Here is a 16,323-nt window from a genome sequence, read left to right as displayed (position 1 = left end):
ATGAGATCCAAGTATATTTAGATTGTAGAATCTATCTATTCAAACTCTGTTATTCAGAGACTTTACTATGCATGATCCAGGATCCAACCGCCGATCATTTTTTTTATCTAGGATTCAGATTCTACGTTACTGTCTAGAATCACTCTAAAATAAAACCGATAAAATATGGACGTGTATCCAACAGAGGACAGGGCGTGTTTGGATGCCAGCCACGCACTACCACGCACAGTGTGTCTGCGACTCAGTTGTAGCAATAGAAATGGCCGCCTCAGTTGTGACGTCTTTTTAAACTGCAAAAGCCTGTGGCTGCCACACGTAAATGCTAAAGCAAACAACAGCCTTTGATCTGTGGCGCGCCGCAGCTTAGGCTAGCAAAGTGTGGCGGCCAGCCGAACACCCCCATATATCGGTGAATCCATTTTTTTTTTACAACAGACATGCATATATTTCAACAGCATCTTGGTGTTCGAATGGTTACATGGTTCGTCGGTACATTACATGTTAAAGATGCTACGAACAGGTTCTGAAACTCAGCTTCCATTAAAATGGTCGGATGGAGTCTATGAGCCCATACTTCGGGATATGCATTGCATGTGAACGATTTCAATTTTGTCGCCTATCATCATCCTGTTTATTACGTCCATATGAATTTCATAGTTACTATGGTATTTAGAAAGTCCATATTTTGATGTCTATGCAACAATTGTGGCGTATCATAAAAGATAATGTTATATAAAGCATTATTATCTACAAACGAGCGAGTAGCTCGGGGGTTGGATAGCCATCGACCGTCCTGCAAACCAACAGGTTGGGAGTTACTCCACACCTCCCATGCACAGGAATTGCATAATGTTAAACAAAATCACCACACCAGCAAACACAAAGATTGAGGATTTTCTCAACCAGCAAAGTTTGAGTTATTGTACTCTAATAGCAGTGCCTTATCACAGCTGATCGAGTATTATTTTATAATGCAATTATCTAGATCTTATCACTAAAAGAGGTGATGAAGGAATCATAAATATGTACACCGACATAATTGCCAGAGGTGATGAAAGAATCGTAAACATGTACACCGACCTAATTGTCGTAGGAGCATTGTCTCCAAAGTAGAAATGTTTGCTCCCTCCATTATAAATTATACGGCATTTTCTAAATACTAGTTAACATGCACGTGCGACGTACATGTGTCTAGAAGATATTTATTGTTTTTATTTGCCATTTTCTAGCTTGTTTGTCCTTATCATCTTATCATATTATTTCCATGTTAAAAAAACCAACATTTTTATTTTTTTTTATTTTTTTTTATTTGTATTGAATTTTTTTAATGTTTTTTTAAACTTTTATAATTTATAATTCATCACTAATTTTTATATTGTACGTATGTTAGGGCATTAGAATAGAATTTCATATCATTCAGGTAAGGTATTATTAGACACACCAATCATGTTTTTTTTTCTTATTAATGATTTTTTATTCTGTTTTTTTTTACCAACTTTGTATTTGTATATATTTTATTTTCTAATTCTAATTGGACCAAAAGCCCATAGACCCTGGTAGCAGCGAGCAAGTGGCAAGCGTCCATAATTGTTTCTATCAGCATCTAATTTTTCTACAGCGGCACATCCCAATTCACTGTCTTCTCCATTTCTCACCACCTCCTCTCCTCTATTTCTGCCCGTACTCCACCCTGCTGTGTAGAGCACCATCGCCGAGGCTGGCCGCACGTCCCAGTTCTTGCCGCCGGTGAAGAAGGTGAGCCGGGCAGAGCTCCTTCGCCGGGTATGGCCGCGTCACCCATATGGCTGGCCACCGTAGCTGGTGAATCTGCCCGCAGGTTGCCGGGGCAGGGCTGCGCCGGGTCTGGACGCGTCGCCCAGGGCTATCCGCCGGAGCTGGTGGATCTGCCTGTAGGACGCCGGGGCAGGTCTGAGCCGTGTTTGGCCGCGCTGCATGTTGGCCGCTAGTACAGGGCCGTGCCGTCGGGCAGGTTGCCGTTGCTGGTTGCGCCGTTCGAAGGCCACCAGGGCATGCTCTCCTTCTCGTCTGTGAGGCGACAAGGACGCCTTCGGCTCCTACTCGGTGAGTCCAGTGGTTGCTCCAGCAGCTCGCGTCTCCTTGTGGCGTTCTATTTCATAGTAAGTTCAGTTAATTTCATTTAAATATCAATTTTCCCCTTTAATCCCTTTTTGTTAGCAATAATATGCCAACCATATTCATTTTTTGTATTTGCTCACTAATTTAGTCAAACTGAAAGTGGGCGGCGAGAATTAGTAGATTATAGAGATACATAGAACATGTATATGTAGGTATGGATAGAGATGTCTTAAAGAATCAAAGCCTAGCACCACCACCACTTTTTGATATATCTGTGTTGGATGGAGGGTAAATAGAGTAAAACTTTGTAGCTAATAATGTCATGTATCCCAGGCATGTAACAGTTGCAAAACTTATCTCTTAACATCTGTGGTTCCTGTGGCCAACTCCTACTGAAAGGACCTAGGATGCCGCCTAGGGGGGTGAATAGGCATTTCTAAAAATTAACACCTTTAAATGCGGAAACAATTAGAAAAGGGAGTTTCCAAAATATAAACTCTAAATTAAGAGTTATACCACCCCTCACAAGTTAGCCACAGAGTAAACAAGGTATAAAGAATATATCTAGAAGCTACAACCCTGCAACACAAAGTTAGAACAGAGAATAAATATTTTCAGCACAGGTAGGAAATCCCGGACGTGTCCGGTATACACGATTTCTACAAAGTAGCCCCAAACTTGCTCCTTTCAATTTCTATCTTCTAGCCAAACTACAGGTACCTACTAGAGATGTCAATATACACAGAGAACCTGCACAAGAGCTGAAGCAACACAAATATCAAATGAAATGCGAATTGAGACATGATATTTGTTTTACTGAAGTTCGGACTCGTTCGAGTCCTATCTCCATTGTGGGGGCTGCGGACGACCTAGCGAAGGTCTGCCCTAGAGGGTACCACAAAGGTCACTCTAGCCAAAGTCTTTTCCAACTCCTTTTCCTCCTTCCACTAGTTGATTCCGAGGCGACGGAATTGACCGTTACAAACTTTTCGAGGCACACCACAATCTCTCGGGTGCTCTCCGACGACGCCTAACCGTCTAGGACCGAAGAGTCCAAGAGTAACAAATGCAAATCATGAAATAGACAATATGCACAAGTGCTCAAGTGGTGGCTTTCGCTCTTTTTCAAATTCTCTCTTAACCCACAAATGGATTTTGCGATTTGGATCACACACTCACTAAGAGAGGGTTTGGGAGAGTTGGCAAGGCTCAAAAACATATATGTGTATCAGCAGAATCAGCAACCTCCAAAGGTGGAGGCTTGGGGGTATTTATAGTCCCCTTGGAAAAACTAGCTGTTGCCTACTGGACACGTCCGGTATCACTTACACTACGCCAATGGTAACAGAGTTACAGTGACGTTGTGAGGCGTCGAAACTCCCGATGAATACCGGAACTTACGACCGTCGAAACTCCTGACTCACGTCGAAACTCCTGACCCTCTGCACATTTGAAAACTATGGTAACTGAGTTAAAGTATGTGAGGTGTCGAAACTCCCGACTCATGTCGGAACTTCTGACCATCGGAACTTCCGACCGTCGGAACTTCCGACTCACGTCAGAACTCTCGACCCTCAAGGCATTTGAAAACTAGCCGTTGGCCTCTGGCCGTCCATCCGGTATGACCACCACAGTGAACTCTCTAAGTCAGTTAAGTGTGAGACGTTGGAACTCCCAACCATTGCCAGAACTCCCGACCGATGGAACACCCGACTCACGTCAAAACTCCCGATGAACCAACCCGAGATCAACAATATTACCATTGCTGGGCAAATACCGGACACGTCCGGTATTGCTAGACCAGCAAAAACCAGGTTAGCTCTTTTGTCTCTCAAACACTCAAAACTCACATGGGTTGGCTTGAGCACTTATGAAATATTATCTATCAACATGATGCATCCCTCTTAATAGTACGGTATTCCTATTAACTCAAATTTAAAAGTATAACGAATTTAAACCTTTTGAGTTGATCTCTTTCAACCGAAGTCGTGTATTCCAATCTTCATCAAGTGAGGGTGCCAACATGTCAACTTTAATCTTTTTCACATGAGCATAGCCATCTTGAGCACGTGACTTGATTCCTATTCATTAAATATGAATAACTCCAAATGCATCAAGTCACTTTCAACACTTTGTCCAATATAGATTTGATCATCCACATTCAATATGACCATCATAGCTTGATTAGTACCTCAACTAAATGCAAGTACTTTCTTCTTCACCCTAGCTAGGTTCTTCGGCCGCCAAGCCATCGCTTGCCCTTCACCCTTGCTTAGTACCTCGAAGCCTTTCCTTGCTATCTTCACCATCTCAAGCCATCAAGTCACATCTTGTGTTGAATCATCTATTCATTTGTATTGTTATCTTTTTCATTTCAATTTAGCAAGCTTCAAATATGAGACCATTCCATATGCAATCCCTCATGTCTCATCAACTAATTTTTATCGGGCTTGCTTTCCCATAGTACATGGAAATCCCACAATAAATAAGCATTTAGCATGAATTCCATTTGCATTGTTGTCTTGTGCTTGAACTAGATTGTTTATACAACAACACATCATTTTGGCTTTCATTAAGTACCTATGAGATAACCTATTATCTGTCCACACTTAGCAAACAGGTTAGACCTTTAATCACGTTATCATTCAATCATCCAAAACCCACTGAAGGGCTAGATGCACTTTCAATCTCCCCCTTTTTGGTGATTGATGACAACTTGATTAAAGCTTATAAAAGAATATAAACATTTAAAGCTTTTGGGTTCAATGATTTATGAGAGGCTCCCCCTTAATATGTGCTTATGATTAGAATTCATAAACTGACCTCAAATGTCAATTGCACATACTAAAACATATAGGAGACTCCGCCTAAATCATTGCATCTGTGGGGTGCATGTGTGTGTGACAAAGTAAAACCATGATACATATGACAAGATATATCACACAAGAATAAATATAAATGCATCACATCAAATATTTTCATTCTAGCATGCATAGTCCTTATGAAAATAAATAAAACACATGTATGTCACACATATCACTCAATACTCATTTTCTCAAGTCCACAAGCCACTAATATATAAATAAAGATCATGTCTCAAGAGATACATAGATAAAGCATAAGTAAGTGTTATCTCTCACATGATACAATCTATCTCAAACTCTAGATACAATCTAGCTCAAAAGATTATAGCCTACAATACATATTTTTAGGTACAAAGATAAGCAAATGAAACAAAAATCCTGAAGCTTTAATCAGTCTCTCTCCCCCTTTGTCATCTATCACCACAAAGGTCCAACAATGACATACAAAGGACAAAGGGGCTGCAAGCTATATCTGAAACCTATGATCACTCATCATCATATTCATCTCTACCAACATCCTCATCATCTAAGCGTGTAGCACCGGTTGGACGAGAACCACCCGTACTAGACGGGTCATAGCCACCAGACCCATAGTAGCCGAAACTACCTATGAGGTCACTCCACCAGTCTGAAGCATACTCGTCTGCTACACTAGGACATGGCTGAGAGTGAGTAGGCACACGAGCCTATAGTGGTAAAGTGTCAGGGTGCTCTGGTGCCTATTGCTGCTGTCGCTGAAGGAACTCAGCAAACTCTATGTCGTACCTGCCCTGCTGCTGCTCCTCAGTCTCAGGCTCACTAGCTGCCTCATCTGATAGTGGAGACCTAGGAGGATCAAGCTCAAGTCTAGCAGCAATCTGCTTCAGAGTTTGAGTGTCCTTCCTCCTAGCCTCCCTCTCCTTCTACTAATAGGTCCGTATGTCCTTGCACATCCCAAAGATAGCACTGAACATCTTGTGAATAGGAGAAGGAGGACTGTGGCGACGTGAAGAAGAACATGAAGGAGCATGTGGTAGAGGGGAAGCTCATCCTGCTACTGCACCACCTACAGGTGCATCTGCCTCTAGTGTTGTTGCTCCTTCTCCTAGTCCTACTAGAGGTACCCCAATCTCTGTCAAGTCATCTACTATCTTTAGGACTTTATGCTTCTTATCATACTCAAATGTGTGTCATGTGACCTTCTCAATCATAAACATGATGTAAGGTGCAAATCCAAAGCCCTTGAGAGGCCTCTCTCCCACACTCCTGATCTCTAACCAAATAAAGTCAAAAACACTGAATGGCTGATGCATCAGGTGCCATCCTATGGAGCAGGTTCCTAGAATAATCTGCAATGTTGCCCTTGTCTCCACCCTTGCAGTCAATGGTCTTCCTGAACATCCTGTCCAGGTATCTATAGGTAGGGTGAAGACCTAGAACCTTCCCCACTGCTCCTCTCTCACCTCCTGAGTGGGTACATGTAGGCTAGCTGCTCAGGAGGTAACACCTGCTCTGTGTGGATCTTGTCTCTCTGAAGGTCCTCCTCTGAAGAAGCCAAGAAAAGCTACAAAGGCATCGTAGTCAACACTATACCACTAGTCCCTCAAGCATCCAATGCATATGCCTCGGCTCCTCTTCCACAAACAGAGTGGCATAAAACTATGCAATGACTTCAGAGTTCCAATCATGCACAAACTCCATGAGCGTGTATACACCTGTGCGCTGATAAGTGGCTAATAGCATAGTCAATGGAGGACTTCCATAGCTCTCTGACATGTTTCCAATCTATCCACTGAGACTTGGCTACCATAGGATTCCTAGCAAGTATCACACTGGTGTAATAATCTAGATGGAACATAGTGTGAAAGCGATGATCATACTGAATCCTAGGCAAACCTCTGGGATCAATCCTCCTCTGATCTCTTGCTCTCATAGTCATACCCTTTCCTTTGTAGTTGATTCTGACAACATAGTTGGGTAAAACAGGAGCATGTACTTAAGAAGGCCATAGTCCATGCCCTAACCTGGGTGGTGCACTGGAGGTGCCTAGCTCCTCCTCCTCTATCTCCTCAGAGCTATCACCATCATCTGACTCTCTGTCTGAGTCTCTGTCAGTGCTCTTTCTTTTCATGTGCTCAAGGTCTGTAATCCTTAGTTTCATCACCAGAAGAGGGGCTGCTATCACCATCACCACCCTCTCTATACTGTGGAGCACCCCTAGTGGCTCTAGAGGGTCTCCTGCTACTGCCCTGCTCCTGCTGACTGAATCTAGGATGCAAATCCTATCTTGCTTCTTGTATTTCTCCAAACGCTGGATCATGCCTATGCTTGGACCTAGGCTCCTGTCTTTCCGCTCATGGCTGCTATAATGATCCAAGGATATGCAAAGATTTTAGATACATGCCCAAATCGATAGCTTATTTTAGTTGAAATATAGAAATACGAATAATTATCCATATTTTGCAATCACCCTCAAACCAAACTAGGTAAAGGTTACAAAAACAATAACAATTAAACTATCCATGGATTAATCAAGCGCAAGAAGATTGAATAAGGGGAGCAAATTGGCTCTTGTCCATAGGCATACCCGTCCGGTAGGCGGACAACAAAACCCTACAGGGTCCGCTAAGCATCAACCAATCAATCCAACTTTGGGCATTGCTTTAGACAGGTAATGTAGCATCTCTACCGAAGGATTTCAAAATCATGCCCTAACCGCTTAGATGGATGAGGTCCGGGATTAGGGTACCTTGAGAGAGAGAATGAAGATGTGATTGGAAATCCAAGTCCCAGAGCCTTCGATCTTGATGCAAATCTCCTCCGATCAAATCTCCCTCACTCCCTTTTCATGGTGGAAACTTGAAATCGCCAATGAAGGTCGAGGAGAGGCGGCTGGGTTGGCTGGAAGAGAGAAAAAACTAACTTAGCCGAATGGGTACCGGCCATTTTATAACCCCGCTCATACCTACCGGACACGTCCGGTATTTGCAGGCTGGCTGTTTTTGTTCCAAATTTCATTCACTTAATTCCAATCCCCTTCTCTATCATTTCTTGATCCAAAAATATGTATGTCCTTGATCCAAATAAGGTGTAATTACTTTTCTTATCCAAATTCCATGAGTATCACTTCTCTTTTCCAAATATTTGGCATATACAGATTTTGATTACTTGAGAGAGATATTGTGAGACATAGTAGATTGTGGACTTAAGAAAGCCATGTCATGTGTAATTAGCCAATCAAACAATCAAGGTGAGCTATAATTATCACATGACAAGGCTAGGTCACAAAGACCAAGATTCAAATAGTTTTTCAAATTCACACCACCTACACATGCTAGTTATGGGTTTTGAAAAACATCTCTCCTATGTCACACAAATGCACATTCTAACATATAAAGGGCCTTAGATGCACTTACAATGCATGTATGTAAATACATACCTTTGCCTTGAGCCCACAAGAATACCACTAAGAAGATACATAGCATGATAATCTTTATGTTGATCTTAATTGCCAAATAATCATGCTAGATAAGAAATCAATTTTTCATCCAAAGGACTACAAAGAATGCTAGATAAATTTGTTAGTCCACAAGGTGCAAAATAGAAACTGAGCTCCCCCTAAATAAGTGCTTTAAGTAATTTGAATGACTTTTATCTAGCACTTTATTCTATTAAGAATTTGGGAGTCAATTTTCTATTTTGAACCACAACCAAATAATTTGCCATATTTAAATTTGAGTTCAAGAGATGCTCACAATCCATTAAGATTTGATAAGTCATAAGCTTCTGAGTAAATTAAGGATATATGAAAATATATGGATCAAAGACTCAGTTGCAATCCAATTAGTGTTCTGTTTCCTGCAATACCGGACACATCAGGTAGGTATACCGGACACGTCCAGAATACGTAGAACAGAAACACTTTCTTTCTGTCCCTGGCCATACCGGACATGTCCGATAGTAGTACCGGACATGTCCGATAGGTGCAGGATAGAAACAAATAACCTACTGCTTGTGATTCTTCGTTTTAGCTATAGTATTTATTTTATGCCCTGCATCTCAACAAATAAATTGCTCTACTAGAGAGCCATTAAAAGCATCATATGGCAAAATAAAATACTTTTCAATTGAATCTAATTAGCCGCTTTCAATATTTCACAAATATGCCTATTTGTTAGTCATTGAGCACAAAACAAATAAAGTGGCTATCATATAAGGTTTAGGTACTTGTTACCAACGGTGAAAATGAAATAGATGATATATTCATTGAATTATCTTTAGGTCAACCATATAAGAGATTATGATAAGAATTAGTTGATAGATTGAGTGAATATTTTCAATTTACTTGCTCAACCACCTCGAATCCTTCATCTCATCACCAAGTACCTACATCATTAACCTAAGCACACTTTGGATACCCAACTCTTGTTGGGTCCTTTTGAGTTAGTCAACAAGTGCTTAGGCACCCAAATGGCTTTAGTACTAGTTTGTGGTGAACACATCACCTTGCTAGTGCTAACTCCATTTATGGTCTTCCTAAGCATATCATTATAAACAAATGTGTTCCGCTTAGGAGCGTTACCATTTGGGCATTCATAGCTTAGATGCCCCTTTCTTCTACAAGCATAGCATATGCGGCCTTTGTTTGCTCTATGCTTGTTTTGCTTGTATGGACATCTATCAACCTTGTGGCCCATCTCATTGCATCCATAAGCATCTTCTTGTTGCAACTTGGGCTTCCTTTCTTGCCTCTTTGTAACATTGGGCATTTCTTGGTAGGATGCCCCAATTTCTTGCTCATGAGACAAGCGCTTTGTTCATCACTTTTCTTTTGGTTGGACAACTTGTTTGAGGCCTTTTGTTCGGCCACTTCACACTTGTTGGACCAACTCTTATGTGGACACATGGCCCACTCATGTCCATATAATCCACAACCATAGCATAACCTTTTTCTATGTTTCTTGCTCTTGGTTGTGTTGGCCTTACTTGAAATGTGATTCTTTTGTTGGGTTTTGGAGGAAGCAAGGTTTGAACCCTTCTCAAGCTTCTTCACCATGTTATCACAGTTATCTTGAGAAGGTCGTGCTTTCTCCTTACCCTTCAACCAAATCACATCTTTCTTTAATCTTTTCACCTCTTCTTTGAGCTCTATAGTTTTCTATGAGATTTAGCTCAATCGAAGGATTGGCTTGCTTGAGGAGCACACTCATTAGTATAAGAAATATTTAATTGAGATGGTGTACTAGTGAGTGAATGTGTGAGAGGTTGAGAAAATTTTACCGATGTGATCACAACCTCATGAGCACCTCAAGCATGATGCTTGATTCTACTACTTCATTATGAGAGCACTTTAGATGAACATAGTTTGCTTGTAGCACATCATACTTGCTTGATAGTTCATCTAGTCTTGCCTTGAGCTCCAAGTTTTCCTTCCCTAGTTGTGAAACACTAGAAGAGGAGTTAGTAACTAAAGCATGCTCAATTGATAATTTTTCATACCTTTCACTTAGAGCCTTTAGTTCTTCCATCTTGGAGATGAGAAACAATTCTTGCTTTTGAAGTGATTGCTCTTGCTTCTCAATCTCTTCTTCAAGCTCATCATTCTTTTCAACTATCTTCATGATGATGAACTTGTCCTTGCGGTTGAGATGATCAAGGTTGTAGTTGTCTTCAACTTCAACATCACTCTTGATCATCCACTTATGCTTTCGCCTTTTCTTGATCTTTCTTGTTACTCTTCTTCTTGCTTTTCTTGTCCATGAGACACAAGTGATGAGTATCATGAGATACTGAGGTTGACTCATCACTTGGTCGCCACCAGGCTTGAGTATCGTTGCAAACAGCTGCTTGCTGCTCTGCTGCCTCTGCCATACCAGACATGTTCGGTATGTGCAGGCAGACAGCAGGTCATGCGCTGCTTGCACTTCTTGCTCTAGCTCGGCGCTCTTTAGGTCTTGTGAGGCTTCTTCGCTACATGAAGACACAATGGACATACTTTCCATTGACTCGATCTCAAGTGCATCATCACATTTGGATTTTCCATATAAATCAAAAAGTCTAGTCCAAATGAGATGAGCACTCTCTGGAGGTGGTTGTCCATTGAAGATTGCCTCATCTTGAACCTCTGCACTCAATGTACTCAACATGACATTAGTAGCTTGAGCATTGAGTTGCACGCATATCTCTTCCTATTTTGACAAATTTTTGTAGTTGCTCCAATCAACTATAGGAAGAGGTATGCTTTCATCTATAATATGCTCAACAAGAGTACTAATATCCCTAAAAGCATTGAGTACATGAATTGACCAAGGTAGAAAGTTTGAACCATCATTTTGGAGAAGCACCGGCTCCAACTCGATAGGTATATTCATCATTTTCTCACGGCGGTGAAGCTTTAGGTGAGAACCTCGCTTTGATACCAATTGAAAAGACCTAGGATGCTGCCTAGAGGGGGGGTGGATAGGCGTTTCTGAAAATTAACACCTTTTAATGCGGAAACAATTAGAAAAGGGAGGAAACTCCAAATTAAGAGTAATACCACCTCTCACAAGTTAGCCACAGAGTAAACAAGGTATAAAGAATATATCTATAAGCTATAACCCTGCAACACAAAGTTAGAACAGAGAATAAATATTTTCAGCATAGGTAGGAAATACTGGACGTGTCTGGTATACATGATTTCTGCAGAGCAGACCCAAACTTGCTCCTTTCAATTTCTATCTTCTAGCCAAACTGCAGGTAGCTACAAGAGATGTCAATATACATAGAGAACCCGCACAAGAGCTGGAGCAACACAAATATCAAATGAAATGCGAATTGAGACACGATATTTGTTTTACTGAAGTTCGGACTTGTTCGAGTCCTACTCTCCGTTGAGGGGGCTATGGGTCGCCTAGCGAAGGTCAGCCCTAGAGAGTACCACAAAGGTCACTCTAGCCAAAGTCTTTTCCAACTCCTTTTCCTCCTTCCACTAGTTGATTCCGAGGCGGCGGAATCGACCGTTACAAACTTTTCGAGGCACACCACAATATCTCAGGTGCTCTTTGGCGATGCCTAACCGTCTAGGACTGAAGAGTCCAAGAGTAACAAATGCAAATCATGAAATAGACAATATGCACAAGTGCTCAAGTGGTGGCTTTCGCTCTTTTTCAAATTCTCTCTTAACCCACAAATGGATTTTGCGATTTGGATCACACACTCACTAAGAGAGGGTTTGGGAGAGTTGGCAAGGCTCAAAAACGTGTATGTGTATTAGCAGAATCAGCAGCCTCCAAAGGTGGAGGCTTGGGGGTATTTATAGCCCCTTGGAAAAATTAGCCGTTGCCATACCGGACACGTCTGGTATGTCCGGTATGACTTACACTGTGCCAACGGTAACAGAGTTATAGTGATGTTGTGAGGCATCGGAACTCCTGATGGACGCTAGAACTTCTGACCGTCGGAACTCCTAACCCTCTACACATTTGAAAACTATGGTAACTGAGTTAAAGTATGTGAGGTGTCGGAACTCCCGACTCATGTCGGAACTTCCGACCGTCGAAACTTCCGACCGTCGAAACTCCCAACTCACGTCGGAACTCCCGACCCTCAACGCATTTGAAAACTAGTTGTTGGCCTCTCGTCGTCCATACCTGACCACCACAGTGAACTCTCCAAGTCAGTTAAGCGCGAGACATCAGAACTCCCGACCATTGCCGGAACTCCCGACTCACGTCGGAACTTCCGACGAACCAACCTGAGATCAACAATATTACCATTGCTGGGAAAATACCGGACACATCCGGTATCGTATTGCTAGACCAGCAAAAACTAGGTTAGCTCTTTTGTCTCTCAAACACTCAAAACTCACATGGGTTGGCTTGAGCACTTATGAAATATTATCTATCAACATGATGCAACCCTCTTAATAGTATGGCATTCCTATTAACTCAAATTTAAAAGTATAACAAATTTAAACCTTTTGAGTTGATCTCTTTCAACCGAAGTCATGCATTTCAATCTTCATCAAGTGAGGGTGCCAACATGTCAACTTTAATCTTTTTCACTTGAGCATAGCCATCTTGAGCATGTGACTTGATTCCATTCATTAAATATGAATAACTCCAAATGCATCAAGTCACTTTCAACACTTTGTACAATATAGATTTGATCCTCCACATCAATATGACCATCATAGCTTGATTAGTACCTCAACTAAATGCAAGTACTTTCTTCTTCACCCTAGCTAGGTTCTTCGGCCGCCAAGCCATTGCTTGCCCTTCACCCTTGCTTAGTACCTCGAAGCCTTTCCTTGCTATCTTCACCATCTCAAGCCATCAAGTCACATCTTGTGTTGAATCATCTATTCATTTGTATTGTTATCTTTTTCATTTCAATTTAGCAAGCTTCAAATATGAGACCATTCCATATGCAATCCCTCATGTCTCATCAACTAATTTTTACCAGGCTTGCTTTCCCATAGTTCATAGAAATCCCATAATAAATAAGCTTTTGCATGAATTCCATTTGCTTTGTTGTCTTGTGCTTGAACTAGATTGTTTATACAACAACACATCATTTTGGCTTTCATTAAATGCCCGTGAGATAACCTATTACCTGTCCACACTTAGCAAATGGGTTAGACCTTTAATCATGTTGTCATTCAATCATCCAAAACCCACTAAAGGACTAGATGTACTTTCACCTACACATGCAATACCTGCCTTTCAAGCTGTATATACTGAACTCAATTTTTTTTCTTGCAGGGAAGTTAATGATTTTGCATGCTTCCTTGTTCCTCAGGTTCACCTAGTGAACCTCTACTACCCTTATGCTAAGCATGTAGGGGTTCCTAATCCTTTTGGTAATCAGATTCAACTAATTTCATTGGAGAAGGTTCTCAAAACCAAGTCTAATGGATATGATATTAATCAAAGGAAAAATGTTATTATTTGAGGAGTCCTTTCTGTAACGGTCATCTCTGCAGAGTACTTGCTACCTATGTACATTGGTGGCAAGGCTGACTATAACACCCTCAGTGTTACATTGTATTGTTTTTGATAAAACACTGCATGAGCATCCTACTTATGTGTAAATGTGTGTAACATAAAATATAAATCAATGTACGGTACTGGAAACGTTTATCCAAAACAAGAAACAAATGTTACATTTCATGTCGCTTTACATCGTTTAGTATTCTAAGCGATTTTTTATCGAATAAAAATGCGGTAGAACGTTTATGCTAACTTTAATAAAGTTTGTAGTACGTACTTCGTAGGTGATGATGAAGTATGTGCGGTCAAGGATGAGGTTCGCTAGCGAGTATATCAAGTAGGTCGGAATTGGAATCTGACGCGAAACCGTTCAAAGTCTAAGTCATTTCGCGTAAGTTGAAAATGGGTCGACCAAGCCACGTTTGACAATTTTTGTAGAGAGATCGGCTTAAGAAGTAGCATGATGTCGTGGCATAGGTTGATAGCTCTACCTACCCACTGGAGTATAGAAGAAGTGGTTTGGCGTTTGGACCTTCGGGTAGGGTTTTGTGATAGCTTTAAAAAGCGTGCATGTCAACAATTTTGAACAGAGCCAGCGCTGGCCACGGTCACCGTCGCTGCTTGGCCTGGCGCCGTTGCTAGCTCACCCAGCGTGCGCCGAAGCACCGGTCGCATCCTCACTACCGCCCTGTGCAAGCACATCACGCGCATGGTCCTTGCGCTGCTGCCTCGGCTGCCTGCTACCACGCGCCGGCACGTGGTTCACATCGACGCGGTTGACGCGCTGCGTCTAGGATGTCGCCCGTGCCCTGCCCTAAACTGGCCAGACGTGCTCTAGGTTTTGCACTACAGCTCAGGCGGACGTATCAGCCCAGCACTCTCCACGCACGCACGCAAGCGCACTGCGTCCGGGTCCTGGCAGCTCTGCCTCGCCGTCGCGTCGCACGGTACCCTAGTCGTGCTGGGCGCCATCCATCGCCACCACGTGGCACTGCTCTCATTGACCAACCATAGCTGCATGCGCGTGGGACAGCCGCCTACTCCACCATCACTTCAGCATCACGTTGCGATATTGCTTCCCTTGTCCGGCGCTGTCCGCTGTGATGCAGTACTGAGCTTCGTCGGCTTGCGGGTTCGGCCGTGCGGATAGCTACCTAGAGCACGCCTCGTTGTTCCCCATCATTTGTGTGCACTTGTACTTTGCATTGACGGCCATGACTGTGTCGAGCCACGCCATGCCAAAACCCCCTATCTCTGTTATCGCCATGGCCGGCGAGACCGTTTCCTTCGATTCGCCGTGGTGACAGTACCGTGATTCAATTAGTCACATCCTCAGCTCGGCTAGGTAGCTAGCCACATGACCGACCCCACCTCGCTGTTTGTACCGCCGCACAGTGCCTCAATTTGGAATCGCCGCTCCGCCGGGTCCTTAAGACCAGATGGGTCTGCGCCGTGGGCAACCCACGGACCCTAAGCACCTCGTAATAATTACTTGCACCACCAGCCTCATCTTCCCCTCCTAAGCACCCTGCGCACCTCGACCATAGCGTTACCGTAGCCCAGCCTTCCCCGACACGGCTATGACATCCCCGTGCGTCACCGCATCGTCGGTGCGCACGTGGCCAGCTCGGCTCGGGCCATCTCCGGCCGAACCGACGCCTTGACTGTCTCTGTGGGTAGTCCCATGAGCTCACTAGCTAACTCGTTTGCTCCATTTTTGCTATCGCTCACCGAAACGCCCCGCCGTGGCTGTAGGTTACCTGCCATCGTGGTCCGACCTCGCTGTAGCGTCCCGGTTCACATTTCCACCACCCGGCGCTTCATGTTTGCTCCTAGGTAAGGGTCGGCTCTGTAGTTTGGCCGGGGAAGGGCTGATGCAGCCGGCGCAGCCGCCGGTGCTAGTGTCGCCGTGCTAGTGCGCGCGCGGGTGTCGTGGGGTGTCGCTGGTGTAAAGATAGAATATTCCAAGGGCGTAACCATAAAACCGTAGACTAGCAGAATAGTGCCTTAGAGCTCGCGGGGAATACAGAGTAGTCCGATGGGGTTTCTGCATTTTGACCGATGCGCGCGGGTCCTTCCCGCCACGGGCCATCGTCCGGCTGGGCCGTGCCCGCGCATGGGCCGCGCTACGCGCGCGCCCGTCGCGCCGTTGTGGGCCGAGCCACGCGAGTTGGGCCGCGAGTTAGAAATTGGTTTCTTCAATTTCTAGTAAACTAGAAATGCTTATTTAATTTAGTTATGAGCTGAACTTTGATAAATTGTAGTAAATTCTGTAGATGTCCTAAAATAGTAAAACCAAGTTTGTTAGGCTCACAAAATTACCATCTACCTGTTAGTGTAGTTAGATTACAGTTAGCCATGACAATGGTAGGATCATAAATTCAAACTAGATGGCTTAGTATTATGTAGAT

Source organism: Miscanthus floridulus, chromosome 15 (assembly GCF_019320115.1).
Source record: "Miscanthus floridulus cultivar M001 chromosome 15, ASM1932011v1, whole genome shotgun sequence".
In the NCBI taxonomy this organism is placed as follows: domain Eukaryota; kingdom Viridiplantae; phylum Streptophyta; class Magnoliopsida; order Poales; family Poaceae; genus Miscanthus; species Miscanthus floridulus.
Note: the sequence above shows the minus strand (reverse complement) of the source record.